We start from the raw sequence: 16,169 nt of genomic DNA, 5'->3' as shown, positions 1-16,169 counted from the left end.
AACCAACCAACCAAAAAAGCCTGAAAACAAAACAAAACAAAACAAAACAAAACAAAACAAAACAAAACAAAACAAAACAAAACAACCTCCTTAAAAATAGAGAAGTAGAAAGACCAAGTAGGGACAACTAAATTTCATAAGCCCTGTTGAGTAGAATAGCAAAGAACCAAAGAACAATATAAGCTGGAAGGGAACCTGAAGGATCTTTAATCCAAGCTTTGCTCAAACCAGAGTAATCTATGAGGTCAGATGAGGTTGCGTAGGGCAAATACCGTATCACCTCCTTGGGGAAACATGTTTCAGTGCTTGAATGACCTCACAGTGAAAAAATTCCCCTTTATAGTCAGTTGAAACCCCTCTTACTCCAATACATGCCTGTCATATTAGTTCTCTTACTGTGCATTGCAGCAAGAATTTGAGTTCATCTTCTTAAGCTTCGTATAGAAACTGGAAAGCCATCACCAGGAAGATGGAGACCCATATTTCTCTTCCTTTTTACTGCTATATCATCTTGTTGTTACTCTCCAGTTGTTCCCCAAAAATTTTACCCTTCTAGTGTACGTATCTGAATTTTAGGCTGAGCTCCTGACACAGTAATTACAAATTCATTTAGGCTGCTACGATGTCTCTGACCCTTTCTAACTCTTAGAAGCAAATGAAAATTGTTTAAGGTAAAACTGTTGCCTTTTCACTCAAGTAGTCTAAGTACCAGCAATCGAGGAAAAAGGAAAAAGGCACTTAACCTACATAGAAAAACAGTAAGTCAGCAGCAACTTAATACGAACGTAGATTTCTACAAAAGGAAACAAAATACTCATAGATCATATAAAGGAACTCAAGACAGCTACCGCAGTTTCTTCTCAGCAGTCTCAGCATGAAACAAAAATTCTGATTTCTTTTTTCTGAAATGAGTTATATAAACAAGGTCAACTTCCATTAACTCCCAGAGAACTGTCAACTGCAACAGAGAGGAGACCTAAAAGATTACAAAAAATTTGAAAATAGCTATGCATGAAATAATTGGCAGGTAGTTTTTTGACACAAATGTGTTAGTTGGAAGGGACCTTCAAAGATCACCAAATCCAACTGCATGACCACTTCAGGGCTAAACAGAAGTTAAAGCATGTTACTGAGATCATTACCCAAATGCTTCCTGAACACTGACAGTCCTGGGGCACCAACCACTCCTCTAGGTAACCTAATTCAGGGTTTGGGCTCCCTCACAATAGAAACATTCTTCCCAACCTCCTATTTGAACCTACCATGGCACAATTCTCTGCCTTCCCATTTACATTTAACTGAAAAGTACTTCTTGAAAGTTGCAAGATTAGGTTTTTAGTTTGAGACAGCTACTTTTTGTTTCAGATGAAAGATACCACTACAGGAGAGAGTTAATTTTTAATTCCTTTTTATAACAGCTGCATATTCCCAGGTCTAGTTCCTTTTAAAATCACTGCCTTTTCCCCCAAAGATACAGATTTTTCGCATGTGCTCATTTATCCCTACAGCTGCAGAATAAAAGACAATTTACTGCATTAGTATCACTAAACAGGACAGCTTTGGAAGAATAAAATCTGTTACATCATGGTTATTTTCCTGTCAAATAAAGTTACTAGACAAAACATATTTAGGTTTAAAACTATGAAGTGAATGGAATTATACAAGTAACTAAGATCAAGAAACATGGTCCTGGGATTACATACACTACTCTGTTTACTATGGTGAGAGGTTGAAGTTAGGAGGGCTGTTTCAAAAGTAATGCCTTCTTTTTATTCTGTTAGCTCACAACATAAGAGGAGGATGTTGATGGTACACCTCAAAATCATAAAATCACAGAATGGCCCGGGTTGAAAAGGACCTCTAAGATCACTTAGTTTCAACTCCCCTGGGGTGGGCAGTGTTGCCAACCACCAGACCAGGCTGCTCAAAGCCACATTCAACCTTGCCTTGAATGCCTCCAGGGAAGGGGCATCCACAACCTCTCTGGGCAACCTGTTCCAGTCAGTACAGTGACATGCACTAGAAATGGAAAGGAGTGACCCTTCTGGATTTCCTGGAACACAGATAAGCCATCATCTCTGACCACTACATCGAGATGCTGACTAAGCTGAAGGATCAAACTTCCAGAGTCAGGCCTGAGAAAGAACAACCCTTCTCCTGCAATAAGATAATGCCAGGCCTCAAATCAATTTGACTGGACTACTGCACTGACAACATTTTTCTAGCAACTACATCATCAAAGCAGCTGTACAACAGTGGGTCATATCTGCTGGTGCACATTTTTATGAGCATAGCATAAGGGCTCTTATTCACTGCTTTTGAAAATGCATAGGCAATGACTACGTTGAAAAATAAGTTTTGTAGCTGAGAATTTGCTATATGAAAACAGTGTTATTGTTATCTTTGTATCTGTTGTAGTTTCTATGGAAATAAATAGGGAGCATTTCTTTCAGAGCGACGTACATACTTCCTCAAGGAGGGATTTTTAAGTTAGAGAAAAAGTACCACCCTGCCTTTACTCAGCAACAGAACATAAGATTTTGAGATCTTCATACACTCTTGCTTTTCTTTTGTTTGTAGGATGTGTTTATTTGGTGTAGATTCAGTAATTTTTGCTAATGTTGATGGATTTTCTACTTGCAAAGCAAGAGTAGTGCCGTTTTGCATGCCACATGCCTGCAGAATATAAGAAGCTTGTGGATATTTGAGAAAAAAATTACAAGTTGGGCTCTGACTCAGAAGAATTTCTAAGTCACAGAAAATGCAACTTGTTTATTTTAAAGAAGCCCATGCTGAGTATGTGGAAACAATCTGGAAATGGGTTCAGAAAGATTCAGATAAAATAAAGCAGGTGGGTACCAGTAGCACCAAAAGTCACTAAAATGATTATAAGATAAAATCATCTTATCCTTCTATCTGAATGTAAACAACAGAAATGAAATCCCAAATGAAAAGCTTTAGTCTTCCTTCATTGTCCTAATAAATAAACTAACAAGAACCCAGAATTCACTCTAATGAACCAAGAATTTTCCTGAAGTAAAAAATCTCATTTGAACAAAAAATCCTGTAAAATTGACGTTGTATTTTCTGATTTCTAAGAGACTCGGTTTAATGCCACAGGAAGATAATCATTGGCATCTTACACATTCACCTAGCATTCCCTATTTAACAACTAAAGATGTTCTGCACCAAACTGGTACCCTGGTGCTGCTTGAGTCCTTCCTTATCCTAAATGCAGAACTAGGACCCAGTAAATCATTACAGTCACAGAAAAGTTTGGGTTGTAAGGGACCTTTAAGATCACCTAGTTCCAACCCGTGCTATAGGTAGGGACACCTCCGCCTAGACCAGGCTGATCAAACCCCCATCCAGTCTGGCCTTGAATGCATCCAGGGAGAAGATTCCTTGCTGGGCAACCCTTTCCAATGTCACATCATCCTCATAGTAGGATAGAATTTCATCCTAGTATCTAGTCCAAATCTACCCTCTTTCAGTTTAAAACCATTTTCCCCCATTCTGTCACTATGTGCCCTTATAAAAAGTCCTTCCCAAGCTTTCCTGTAGGCCCCCTTCAGGTACTGGAAGGCTGCCGTAAGATCCTCTGGGAGCCTTCTTTTCTCCATGCTGAAGAGCCCAACCACTCAGCTTATCCTCACAGGGGAGATGGTCTAGCTGTCTGATCATCTTTGTGACCCTCTTCTGGACCTGCAACTCCATTTCCTTCTTGTGTTGGGGACTCTAGAACTGGACACAGTACTCTAGGTGGGTCTCATGAGAGCAGAGTAGAGGGGCAGAATAACCTCCCTCAACCTGCTGGTCACACTACTCTTGATGCAAACCAGGATGCAAGCCATTCTCCACCCAACCTGTATCTGTATCTGTGCTTGAGATTGCCCCAATCTAGGTGCAGGACCTTGCACTTGGCCTTGCCAAATTTCATGAGGTTTGGCTTGGGCCCACCTCTCAAGCCTGTCCAGGTATAGCATCCCTTCCCATTAGTGTGTTAACTACAGCACTCAACTTGGTGTTGTATGCAAACTTGCTGAGGGTACACTCCATCCCACTGTCCATGTTGCCTACAAAGATGTTAAAAATTAACAGTCCCAACACAAATCACTGATGAATGCCACTTGTCACCAGTTTCCCCTTGGACACTCAGCTATTGAGAGCAACCATCCAGCCAAATCCTTATCCAGCGAGTGTTCCATCCATCAAACCAACTTTTCTCCAATTTGGCAACCAAGATGTCACGCGGGATAATGTCAAATGCTTTGCACAGGTCCATGTAGATGATATCAGTTGCTTTTCCTTAATCCACTGATGCTGTAAGTCCACCATCAAATCCACCAAGTTTGTCAGGCATGACTTGCCCTTGGTGAAGCCCTGTTGGTTATCATCTTCAATTTGTCTTTATTTTCTTTATGCCTTAGTAGAGTCTTCAGAAAGATCTGCTCCATGATCTTGCCAGACACAGAGGAACTTTGTGTTCTTCATGTCTGTCCAGCCTGAATTGACACAGCTTGGCTTGCCCTGTGACACAGTGCCTGCTTAGGGGAATCTGGTGGGCACTGACAAATGTAGCCTCTAGCTTTGTGTTCCTGGGAACACTCCTGTGTGCAAGGTATCCCTACAAATTGAATGAAAAATCTTTTGGGGCTGACCAACATGCAAAACCACTTCAGCTTCACACAGGCAATCTGAACACATCTGCTGCACTCAGATGGCATGAATGGAGCAGAATAAAAATATACTTATCATATCTTTTAATATAATTCACACCTTTATCTCCCAGGACTGTTTCATCTTAGCTACGGAGATCTGTCCCACAGCTTAATATGTTCAAACATTAAAAACATTCCTTTTACTTCTCGTACATCCTTGTGATTCCTCTCTTGACACTTCTACCTTCTGCATTTTTCAGTACTTGCATCTACACATTTGGTCTTTGCTCTGCTGGCTGGATTTCTCTCTATTTCCTTCAAGGACTCTAGAAAGAGCAAATATTATATTGCTTCTTGTATTAAGAAAAAAAATTGTTAAATGAAATTTTAACTTTTATTTTGAAAAATATTTGCTCTGCTACCTTTCTTCCATTCTGTTTTTAAGCTGATGTACAACTAGATGATTTTAAGGATTAAAATGAAGTTAATTCAATCTATTGTTTGGATTGCATGATGATCTTAAGCAGGCTACAGATAAAAATAACTTGTATAACATTGCATTTTTATAAGCTGTTTTTCACATTTCAAGTTAAGTGCATTCCTGAGGATCATGCCTTAAAAGTTAACAAGAATCAAGCTAGTAATCACAAATTAGAATAGAGTTTGGAAGAAATTCCAGAAGAAATCACTGTAAATAGAACTACTCTTGGACATGTTGAATTAAGAATGGGTTCTACCATAAAAAAATCACTGTGGAAAAAAAGCAATCCTGAATATCACAAAACCAAGAGTGTGTGTTCAAGCCTTCACTGCATGCCTGTCCAGATCAATTGCCAACTGGTCCCTCAAATGTCTTTTATACTAAGGAAGGGAAGAGAAAATAAAAATGTTTACACTGACCTTAACACGTTCGACAGAAATAGGTGCAGAACAATAACCTTCACAAAAAGTTATAGAATGGAGCCACAGGTTAGGGAGGGGTTGTATGAGTAATTGGAGTAAGACTGCAGAGTCCCTAAAGGGTGAGGACAAAGCAGCTTAAATTTTCTCTAAGAGAATACAGGGACTGGGGTGGACTGACTCCAAGGGGGAGAGGGGGGGGGTGAAGCAGGAAAAGAAGATTATTTTAAGCAGATTCTATACACAAGCTGCTTTTCAGCAGCTTGATTTGTCTAAAAAGTAATATATATAAATATATTTTGAACATCGTACATATAACACAGAAAATTTGATATGTAAAATTTTGCAGGAAGAGGCACTGCTGAATCTGAACCTTTACCAGTATTATGCTTTCCTGAACCACACAGAAAACAAGAATCACTTACAATGTAAACTGACTACTGACCACAAGTATTGTTCTGTTAATCATTTACACCTCCAGGAAAAAAAGTCCTCACATTCAGTCACCAGCACTGTAAAGCACATTTACAAGACATTCTGCAGCCATAAGGTAAAAGAATTTTCTTTTACTGCTCTGTTTCTACAAACGCACTGCAACCTTCTTGCCAGTCATATGCCAGCCATTCTGCTGTCTGCTTTTGTTAATCTAAACTCTCTGAAGCAAGACTGTCTGCTCTGTAACAGGATCATGCAAACAAACAAGGTCAGAACGAGAAGAAACTACCTTGTTGTCTTTGTTATTCTAAAACCTCATTGGCAAAGAAACACCACGTAGACAAACACGATGTTGAAAGAAAAACAGCCGATCAGATTACGGAAGCTATGAGGGAGACTGGTAAGAAACTAAATAAAGAAGGATTTCTAGAAGTAGATGCAGATAAAGGCGTATTTGGGATTGAATGTAACATAAAACTCCACAAAAAATGAATCCAAACATCAAAGAGTTCAATGCTGTATGTGCAAACCTTCAGCCTCTCCCACAATGGAAAACAGCACTGCTATGTAACATGGAGGGCTGGAAAACATAATATCAAAAAGAGGGATATATTATTACAAGTACTATATATATGTATATATATCCAAAAATAGTTCATGTATGGCTTTATATATTTATTTTGCTACAGTTGGATTCAGTCACAAATGCATCGACCCATTCTGCTAAATCCTCTTTTTCCTCCAAAAATAAAATAAAAAAATTACTACTATCTTAATGCAGAGGAGTACTGTTTAAATGCAGCAACTCTTCCAGCTCTGAATCTAGACATTTACTCTAAGCCTGGATACAACAGCACACACACATAGTTATGAATGAACCAGCTCATCATAACATATTATTGTTTTATTATCGTGAAATACCAATTCCTAACCATCTTGTTTTCTATCTGGCAGGTGGCATAGAGGAAAAAAACCAACAGACAATACAGGCAAGCTGCCAAGATAAAAAGAGTTACTTAAAAATAAAGAAAGCATTATTAGAGGCAGAGTAATCAAGTCATTGGAAACCTTATCTTCTTAAAACCTTGGAAAAATGTCTATCGGTATTCTTTTAACTTTGGTTTTATTTAAATAAGATCATAAATATGAGATGAACTGGGAAAAACTGATACAAAATATGAAACCAAGCCTCAATTAAAATAATAACCATTTCTTTCATAGCAGTGAGAGAAAGAGCTCTTGTGGGCTGACAGAGCAGATCTCACACACTCTTCAAGAAGAAGCATTAATTAGGTTTAGAGACATTCATTAAAAAACTTCTCCAAAGTATTTTCTGGAAGTTTGCTCCTGAGGTTTTTTTTTGTTTTGTTTTGTTTTTTTTCCTGCTTTGTTATCCATCTTGTTAGAAGAGGTGCAATAGCGGAGCAACCGAGGCAGCAGGTGGGTAATACTGATACAGATCAAGCTCCTGTTGCAGCTCCTGATGCTAATGCAGCCCATAAAGAGGAGATCTCCAGCAAGGAACTGGAAAGGCAACTGGGGCTACAGAGCAAGAGCCCAAGGAGTCTGGCACGTGAGGAAGAAGATTTGTGCTCTGAAGACTGAAGTGTCTCTTTATACTTCTGCATATAGGACTCAGTGACAACATTCAAGCTTGAGGGAAAGGACAACAAACTACCTTTGGGTATGTCAGGAGCACTCCTGAACAAAGAGTGTAGTGTAGCTGGGAAATGAGAGACCATAATGCTGGTGTGAATTAGGCGTGTTTTCATGATGCTGGATACAGCTGGTCCTTGAAGCTACACCACTGACATATATGCAGAAGTCTAAGCTTAAACATCTTGGGAACTCTGAAGATCTAAATATAAGCGCCTGACAGATTTTGCAAATGCTGGATTTATATGCTTTGATTTTGTGTAAGTGCAATGCTCAGCACTTGCAGGCAATTGGTGATAGTTCAGAAGATTACTTCTATCTGGAGGTAACAAACCCTAACAGGCACAGTGTTTTCCAGCCTAACTTCTGCCTGCTTCTTTCTGGTAGCTTCCACAAGCTTGCAATAATCCCCTGATTGCTGGATCTTGTTTTTAAATTCAGCAGCATATTAATTATAAAATCTAGTGGAAATTCTTTATCTTGCCAAAAGCCAATTAATTGGCTCTGTCATTCCAAATTTAAATTTATAAAGGTATCATGTTCTGTTCTGCTTAATCGTACCAAAACCTAATAAACATCAGGGTAAGTACAGATCCCTACTAAAATACGGATCCTTAAGGTTGGTGTGATATAAGATCAGGATAAGCTGATCTTAATATCTGAAGGAAGAAATGATTAATCATGATACTGCTTAGCTGAGATGTGCACATCTTTAAAATGTCTGAAGAGTTTATCCAACATCATTTTGCTCCAGGAAAACAACTGTTATTAATAGTATATTGAAACAGTGAATAATATTTATTTCCTTGTTCTATATTAAGAATACAGAAGCTATTACATCTAATTCTGAGAAATAGAGAGTTGGCTTTGAAGTATTCCTTCAGCAAAGCAGTGACTGCACAAAGTGCATCATACATACTGTACCAGTGAGACTGCAACAAGTCTAAGACTCTTATAAGAATATTTAAAATCTTGCAAAACTGACTGGAGTAACTACTGCTACCAAAATCAGTTTTACTGAAGATGTTTTTACAGAAGATTTCAGTGTTTTCACTTTTTCCTTCCAAGTACATATAATTCATTTAAATTATTTCTAATTTTTACTTCACTATTTCTGGTGTCTGAGAGTACTAACACATTCTTTTTCCACTGATAGAAGTTGATACAGAAATAATAACAGGATCTGGTAACCACAGGCAAATAAGTCAATTAAACCTTATAATTAACTTGTAAAGAAAGTATATCTGCAGTAGGGAAGTTACTCTAGTTTTAATCTGTCACTTAAAAATACTACAAGGTAAAAAAATGAAGACACTCACATTTTTCTTATTTAAATCAGTGGACTTTTTCTAACGGGTCAGACAGAATTTCACCTAGGTCATTATCTCTAACAGTGACCAGTAACAAAAATATGGAAAACAGTTCTCTACAATAAATACAGAGTTACTGAACCTGCTACACCAATGCCATGTACACTTAAATCTCTTTTTCTTTTGCTCCATGTTGTCCACACAGAAGAGTTTCACTGAATTTAGATGCAGTTGAACACTACGTCTAAACTGGAGTTCTTGCCTTTCAGTTTTGATGGGTAAAATATCATAAGCCCACAAAACTCTAATTAATAGGTTTTCTATGGAATGGAATCTATGGAAAACATGCATGGCGAAGAAATTTGACAGAAGTCCAGCATATTTCCCAGATCTCACTACCGTAAGTGCCAACTTTAATTGGAATAATTCTCACATAGTAAGTAAGGACATTTTCTCAAACAAGAGGAAAGCTGTCATGCAGCAAAAGAGAACATTTGGTCAGAAATTAATGATCTAGCTGTCTGAAAGTTGCACCTATATCTCCACATTTAGTGTCATCCTTGAAAGTCAGTCTTGAAGCATTTGCTAACTAGAGTGTAATTCAAGCAACTTTTTAGGCTACCCAATGTATTTTTCATTTTATAGTTAAATCATAAATGTCTGTCTCATTCAGATGAACCATAATTCAGAAAAATTAACTATGAAGGGATTACTTACATAAAAACGTACCAGATGAACAATAATTTCAAATCTTTTCCTTCAAGAATGGCAACACTTTGAATATTTTCAATAGATACCTTGCATTTCCTTGTCAAGCAAAATAAAAAATCCACGTCAGTTCAGAGTAAGAATACTTATTATTCCAGATATTCATTTAATGAGAAAATTCCCACTTTGTTTTTTCCTTCTGCAGCTCACAAATTCACTCTGGACACTTCTCATATTATGGCAAGGTCAGATTCAGTCTCAAATTCATTTTCATATCTCTAAAGGTGTAGCTTTCCCCTACTTGGTAGTCTTCCCCTTCTTTCCCCTGTTGCTCTGTAAATATGCTGTGAAGGGGCTGCAAGCTGTACAGGCTTTGTAAGACCTCAAGACAGATACTTGTCAGGCTTACTTTGGACTTGTATTAGCTTGTCCACTTTTTTTTATTATTATTTGTCTTGTTCAGCTTTAGTAATTTTTTTTTATAATTTATTTTTATTAGAAGCAGTTAATTGTTCTCATATGATGAAATATTTAATAACAATTTAATAATGATACAGTGCAGTTGAGTACAGGCATTGGGGTACAAGCTGTCACTTGAGATCTCAGGGGCTATAAACAACACAACAGTGAAACAGATAAAAGTGTTGAGCAAAACAAGAGCGATGAACAATGTTCAAAATATGTAAAATGCACTGTCTATAGAAAATCTGGATGTAAATTTGTGACCAATATGAATAAATAGCAAGGTGCATAGCATTAGAAAACATGTAGTAGTGAATCAAAGTGTAACCTAAAGAAGGGGAAGAAGAAACCAAGAATAGCAGTATCATATTCCCCCTAGCAAAGAAGTAATCCCACCATCAGCATTTCACTCCTGATGGTGAAGGAGTGATGATTTGCTGCAATGCTCCCTGCTTCCTTTCTTTCCAAGGCAGACTAGCATTATCTACTTTACCAGTCAGGGAGGCAGCAAAGGGATGAGCATAACAAAAAAGAAGAGGTATATACTAGGAACTGTATGCATAACAATTCTGATTGCATTAATATTATTGAGAGTTTTTCTAAAGTGTATTTTCATTTTCTTTTTCTGTAAGAACTGAATTATTCGATCAGACTATTAATATTTCCATTATAATAAAAATAAATCCACATCTTCACATGTAAGGAGAGTTTCCTTTTTTGCTTATTACAAAATTTAGAATACAGCATTACTCCTTTTGCCTATGACTTACATCAGCATTCAATTTTTGTTTTTTCCAGACTGGTTATCCTTAATATCTCATGTTATTCTGACAGGAGGGATGTTTGATAGCTTTTTTTTTTTTTTTGTAATCTCTTCGCCTTCCTTAAAATCTGCATCATACTATGTACAGAAACAAGATGACCATAACAAATACAGCAATACCATATGACTGTATTTCTAATACAGGACAGAGATATGTAAGTCATAACAACTCCTACTTCTTTGCTTTTACTGTCCTTTGATGCATGTTTTTTTCCTCACAGAAAAAAAAAAGGTTATGTGTAGTTGCCTGGGGAAACAGGAGGAGAGGGAAATTTGAAAGTTTTATCTGTGAAGCTTAATTTATAGGCTGAGTTTTACAACCAATTGATGTAGTGCCTTCTCATGTACATTCTTCAGCTAGAACTGCTTATGTAGTCAATTATCTGTTTTAGCATTTGTTTCTAATAGTGTTCATAATGCGTAAACCATGCTTTAGAAACAAGACAGTTGCTGGACTGGACAACTGACTAATGCGCAGTTTAGTGTGATGTTGCTACAGCAACCAAAAAGATGAAATAGTATGTCATATATTATTTACACATTGCTTGGAACATGCAGCTTTCTAAAATCCATTAGCCAAGCAGAGGGTGCTGTTATGGAGGAGAAGAGGATGTCTTAAAGCATTCTAAAATAGTTTCCATTGTTCTGGAGGTGCAGGGACGTAAATAAATCAGAGTGAAGTACTGAAAAATAAAGGAGCCTTACTTTCTGAGCACACGATATCGATATTTCTGATTTTACAGTTACCAGAAGATTTGTTTGCATACATCCAGATGATGGACAGATAACCTAGACTTTTTACTTCAGTTTACATTTGTGTTTCACATACATGCAGAAATCTTGTAGACCTTGTGATACACACAGAAAAACTGCTACTGTCTGAAGGCTCAAGGAGCTCTCAGAACGGAGGCTAGGACTTGCTCCAAACAGATCTCCTCAGCGCATACCTGTACCAGTCCTCTGCTGAGCTAATTGCCTCTCCTACTCCCTGCAGGTGCACATGCAAACTGATACAAAAACAAAACCAGCGTGTTGGTGGTGGTGAGGGAAAATAAATATAAGAAGACATATTGGGAAACACACATGGGCAGAATTCACGAAGGAAGCTATTTATGTATTGTTTGCAAGTAATCTGGAAAGCATGCAGTTTACAACGGTATCACAAAAAACAGTACCCAAGATGGGGTTAAAATTTTAGATTCACCAACCAAGTGCACATTCTGGATAAGACAGTGAACAAAACATCTGGAAAGGAGTCTGGAGATGTTTTCCAGACCACAGCAGAAAGATTAATGACCCAGAGTCTGTCAAGCTAAAATGGAAGCTTAGAGAGGAACTGGAGAAGGTTTTGATTTAAGACAAAAAGAATAATAAAGAAGAGCAGTGAAACAATCTATAGAGTGGATAGGCCTGCTGCTCATTGTCAGAAAAGGATATAATTCTTTGCTTATGTATAAACACAAGAGAGTTTCATAATTATGTAAAAAGGGAACATTTTGTGCTGCCAGCAGAAGAAATTCTGTAAGCAATGCATGATGCCCAGTCTTTTTCTACATCTGAAGTACCAGAGGGATTCTGGCAGTTGCATTCAGAAGAGAGACAAGTTTCTGCACATTTCAGACACTCCCTGGCAGCGCTAAAACAGTGAAACATCTTCAGTGCCCAACACTTACTATACTTTCCATAGCATCCTTTTCCACAATGGAGAACATGGTACAATATACTGTTTCAGGGTTGAAGGTAAAGGCAACACAAATCCAAGTGGAGTATAGTACCTTCCTAATTTTATTTAAGAATTTTGAATAGGATCGTATTTTTGAAAACACTGACTGTTACATGGACATACGCCACGAATGAACTGGGGCACCTGTGTAAGATAAAAGTAAAGAAACTATGACTATCACAGGTCTGAGGATTGGGAAGAGGAGGTGCATGGAAGAACTCTTGTTAGAAGTCTTCACTCTGGAGAGAAATACAGAGCCTGTATCTGTGCCTAAATTAATGTGATGATGACCTCCTTGGGGGTCAAGTGCAAAAATTTTATTCACATAACTCTTGGTACACTGTGATTCCAAAAAACAAAAACAAAAACAAATCTCATCTCACCATGAACCAATCTAGTTTTACATCTCAGAAATGTGACATAATTAAATGCTAAATTAAAAGCTAAATTCATTCAGCTAGGGCATCCCTTCCTCATTCTGGCAAGGATATCTACACTACAGAGCTTACTGGCTTCCACCCAGACGGTGTGTTGGTTCACATCCAAAGAGATCCCCTTCTCTCTAGAAGAATCCATCTGAGAAAACTGAGCCAACCATGAAAAGAAACAGATTCTGTCTCTTACAATGTTCATTATCTCCTAATACAAGTGACAAAGATCCCATGACAATGCAACAGATAATGGCTTATGAGATCATGAGAAGGAGCTCTTAAGGACTTCGCAAAGCATGGGGCAGAGCCCTGAAACAGGACAGAAGCTCAATGTCATGCCTAGTCATGCTCTTATAGTGAAATCTTCATTGTAACACTTGCTGAATGTGCTTTCAGCCAGTAAGGAAAACCACGTGTGCTAGCAAGTAGACACATGCAAGGGTGTCAGAAGATACTGTGGCCAAATGGAGGAGGTTGATTAGAACAAGGACTGGCAGCCTTGCCCAATAATTTTTTTTCCAAATAATCCTTCCAGACCGAGGCCAGGGACCCTGCCATATCATGCCATCTCTTCTTGTAAGGCATTCCAAGCTGTACATATAATCTCTTTCCTCAAACACTAATATCACATTGCCGGGCAAAGCAAGTCTTGGCTTTGGGTGAGTGCATCATGACCTAAATTAAACACAGGCCTGCAGTGTCCTATAGAAGACAGGCAGCTACAATTCTGTATGCTACGAATATCAGAGGAAGTAGGTATAGGGTAATGACTACGTTACAGAACTGGAAAGGGGTAAGTATGCACGTCATTCCTCGATCTCTGCTGAGTGCTAACTTTCATGGAAGCTGACAATTTGCCCTTAACAAAAAAGCAATGAAAAAAGCAACGAGAAAGGCTTTTGTAAAAAATAAGAGAACAATCCCCGCTGAAACAAATAATTGGAGGCAAAAAAATTATTCATATATAGCTAAGTGTTCTGTATTCTGTATGCTCCCATCACACTGTTCCTTGGGCAAAGCACATTCTGAGTCTAGACACAAATTAATGCTACCTAAGAGTTGTAGTTCAATCTGGCAGGCAGATAAGCACTACAAAGAGATCTGCTCACCTCTCTGCGCAGCAGGATGAAGGAGAGAAATGGAAAAGAGTTTTTACTCATGGTTTGAGAGAAAAGCAGCTTAGTAAGAACAAATGAAAGAATGAGAGAAATGAATAAAGAAAGAGAGAAGGAAGAAGGGAGAGAGGGGAGGGGAGAGGAGAGAAAACAAAGGAAAGAGGAAGGAAACCTAAGTGATGCCCAGTGCAATTGTTCATCACCAGTCCTGAACAACGTCCAACTACAGCAGCAGCCCCTCAGCCCATTTCCTGAGTTTTTAATTGTTCAGAACAGTACCACATGGTAGTACCACATGGTAGCCATCCCTTTGGCTAGCTGAGGTCAACTGTCCTGGTTGTTATATTCCACACACTTGTGCATTCCCAGCTTCTTCACTGTCAGGGCAGTGTGAGAAGTTCAAGTTTAATCAGTGGAAGTACTACTCAGCAACAACTGAAGCATGGGTGTGTGATCAATATTAATTTCATCTTAAATCCAAAAGACAGTGCCATACCAGAAAATTAACTCTGAAATCTGAAATCAAGACACTGAGAATGACTGTAAATGTGCTAAAAGTCTAAGAAAATCCTCATATATACTGGAAAACAAACAAACAAACAAACAAACAAACAAACAAAATTAAATAAAATGCAAGAGAAAGCATTTTTTTTTATAGCAGTGGTGAGCTCTCTGTGAGTCAGCTGCCAAATGCCCACCCAGCCACTTTCAGCACTCCCAACAGGAAAGGAGAAGATAAGATGAAAAATGTTCCTGCATTTAGAAGAAAGAAAATGCAAGAACTATCATGGTGCTGAAAATCCTAAGCAAGACATTCTCCTAAGAGAATCATAGAATCACAGAATTGTAGGGTTGGAAGGGACCTCCAGAGATCATGCAGTCCAACCCCCTGCCAAAGCAGCTCCCTAGCCCAGGTTGCACAGGTAGGCGTCCAGGCGGGTCTGGAACGTCTCCAGAGAAGGAGACTCCACCACCTCTCTGTGCAGCTGTGCCACTGCTCCGTCACTGCACTGGGAAGGAGTTCCCATGCACATTTGTGCAGAACTTTCTATGCCTCAATTTGTGGCCATTTCCCCTTGTCTTCTGAGAAGAGTCCAGCCTCGTCCCTTTGCCTCTCACATCTTAGATATTTATAGATGTGGATCAGATCCCCTCTGTCTTCTTTTCACAAGGCTGAACAGATGCCCAGGTCTCTCAGCCTCTCCTCATAAGGGAGGTGTTCCACAAACTTTATCATCTTTGTGGCCCTCTGCTGGACTCTTTCCAGGAGATCCCATTCTTTTTTGTAACCGGGTAGCCCAGAACTGGACACAGTACTCCAGATGAGGCCTCACTAGGGCAGAGTATAAGGGGAGGATCACCTCCCTTGATCTGCTGGCCACACTCTTTTTAATGCAACCCAGGATCCCATTGGCCTTTTTGGCCACCAGGGCACACTGCTGGCTCATGATCAACCTGTCATCCACCAGGACACGCAGGTCCCCCTCCTCAGAGCTCCCTTTCAGCAGGTCATCCCCCCGTACTGGTGCATGTGGTTATTTCTCCCTAGGTACAAGACTCTACACTTGCTCTTGTTAAATCTCATCCAGTTCCTCTCTTCCCCAGCCTGTCCAGGTCAAGACTATTGGTTTTGTGACCAAAATAAGTTTCAGGCTTGGCAACAGCTTAGGAGCGGTCCTGGAGGCACAAGCAGGAAGGGTCATTACTTCTTACTGTCCTTCTGTGCACTGTATTCTCCTGCTACTTTCTGATAGTTATATCAGACTTTGTATTATGATTTGTATTAGTATTAATTACTATTTGGAGCAACTTTGTATTACAATTCATCAGTAATACTAGTAGGCCTTAAACCAGCTGTTAGTTCACTCAATAGATACGTTATGAGAAGTCGTCATCAGAGTAGGAGAACATAACATATGGCAGCAGATGTAAGTGTAAGTAATAA

General features: G+C 38.8%; 2 protein-coding genes across 2 annotated transcripts in view; one reads left to right on the top strand and one right to left on the bottom strand.

Moving 5' to 3' along the window:
• The window catches only part of BRIX1 (biogenesis of ribosomes BRX1), an 87,650-nt gene extending 82,443 nt beyond the window's left edge, over positions 1-5,207 (top strand). The window contains exon 11 of the transcript XR_010622431.1: positions 5,196-5,207. The gene's annotated coding sequence lies outside the window, so the exon portion shown is untranslated. The remainder of the gene's footprint in view (positions 1-5,195) is intronic.
• PRLR (prolactin receptor) overlaps positions 1-16,169 on the bottom strand; it is a 92,954-nt gene that overhangs the window by 39,893 nt on the left and 36,892 nt on the right. The gene's annotated exons all lie outside the window — the stretch shown is intronic.

Source organism: Cyrtonyx montezumae, unplaced genomic scaffold (genome assembly GCF_038088225.1).
Source record: "Cyrtonyx montezumae isolate F1298 unplaced genomic scaffold, pur_monq_1.0 scaffold_25, whole genome shotgun sequence".
NCBI lineage: Eukaryota > Metazoa > Chordata > Aves > Galliformes > Odontophoridae > Cyrtonyx > Cyrtonyx montezumae.
This window is presented reverse-complemented; position numbering and strand designations above follow the sequence as displayed.